The sequence below is a fragment of the Austrofundulus limnaeus genome, unplaced genomic scaffold, assembly GCF_001266775.1.
Source record: "Austrofundulus limnaeus strain Quisiro unplaced genomic scaffold, Austrofundulus_limnaeus-1.0 Scaffold153, whole genome shotgun sequence".
NCBI classification, from domain to species: domain Eukaryota; kingdom Metazoa; phylum Chordata; class Actinopteri; order Cyprinodontiformes; family Rivulidae; genus Austrofundulus; species Austrofundulus limnaeus.
Window position 1 is genome coordinate 216231 of NW_013952555.1, and position 1226 is coordinate 217456.

General features: G+C 40.8%; 1 protein-coding gene across 1 annotated transcript in view; it reads right to left on the minus strand.

Moving 5' to 3' along the window:
- Positions 1 to 1203, minus strand: part of asip1 (agouti signaling protein 1) — a 39395-nt gene extending 38192 nt beyond the window's left edge. Inside the window, exon 1 of the mRNA XM_014016745.1 lies at positions 869 to 1203. The gene's annotated coding sequence lies outside the window, so the exon portion shown is untranslated. The remainder of the gene's footprint in view (positions 1 to 868) is intronic.
- Positions 1204 to 1226: the final 23 nt, after the last annotated feature.

The window sequence follows — 1226 nt, forward strand, 5'->3', positions numbered from 1 at the left end:
ACAGCATAGCTCCTAGGATCATTGGGACACTCAAACCCCTCCACCACGATAAGGTAGCAGGTAGCAGCTAAAATGTAAATTATGTGCTAAAATATATAATTTATTGGGTCTAAGTTGGAAAAATAAAAATGAAGGTCAATTAAATTACAAAACATGAGGTTAAGTTATTTTTTATTTAATTGGTGCTTTTTAAATGTTGTAAATGCTAAAAGCTGGTTTCAGTCACGTGGTTTCGAAGGCGGAGTGATCTCCGCTGGAGGGCAGGGGTAAAATGTCTGAGGGCAGGGGTAAAATGTCTGTGGAGGTAACTACTGTAGAGAGTTTACATTGTATGGATTTAGATCCTATTTCAAGATATATAACAAGAATTTGTTCACAAATAAGTCAGCCATGACTCATATGATGAAGATGAGTTTTCAACAGAACCTACAGATTTCCTGAGGCTGTCGGTACCACACGTCTTACATCACCAGGTGACAAAATAATAACCAGTAAAAGTTTATCTGATTAATAATTCCACATTATTCTGCCCAACCCTATGACAACATATGATAACACTGATTATCACACAAAGATGAAAAATGTAGAAAGCTCACAGAACAACGTAAAAAGTGGATTTTAAACCGAGGAGCAGGATGTGTCTGCAGACATCACTACATCATTTAGCTGCTAACTTGTTTTAGAGGTTTTCTTTATAATGATTGTTTATTTAGTAGTGAGTATTAAGTTACTGGTAGTTTAATGTGGACCTCATCAGAACTTTAGGCTGCTTTAGTTCTGTGTCGTTAGCTGCTGGATGTGTGTTGACGTTAGCGGCTACTGTTAGCATTAGCTTAACATTTAAAACAATATCATAAAAAACACTCACCCTGGAAAAAACAAACGATAATCATCATGGAGCTGTTTGGTACCGAGGTTGTGGATCCACCCGCTGAATAAAAAGTTCTACACCTCCCGTTGTTTACGTGTTTTCATCAGCTGTTCCTGCAGTTAGCATCCAGTTAGCACCGTCTGCCCCGGCAGACCGGTACCGGGACCGTAGAGTCCGCTCGGTGCTCCATCTTCTTCTCTTGCCTCTTATTATTAAAACAGTGAATCATCTTCTTCCTCATTAAAGTCCTCACTCCGTCTCCGGCTGTTTTTCCTCCGTCTCTGCCTTTGAGAAACTGCAGCTCGGTCAGACCCGGTCCACCTCCGCAGCTGGACTGGAGCTCCACGTTCACCCC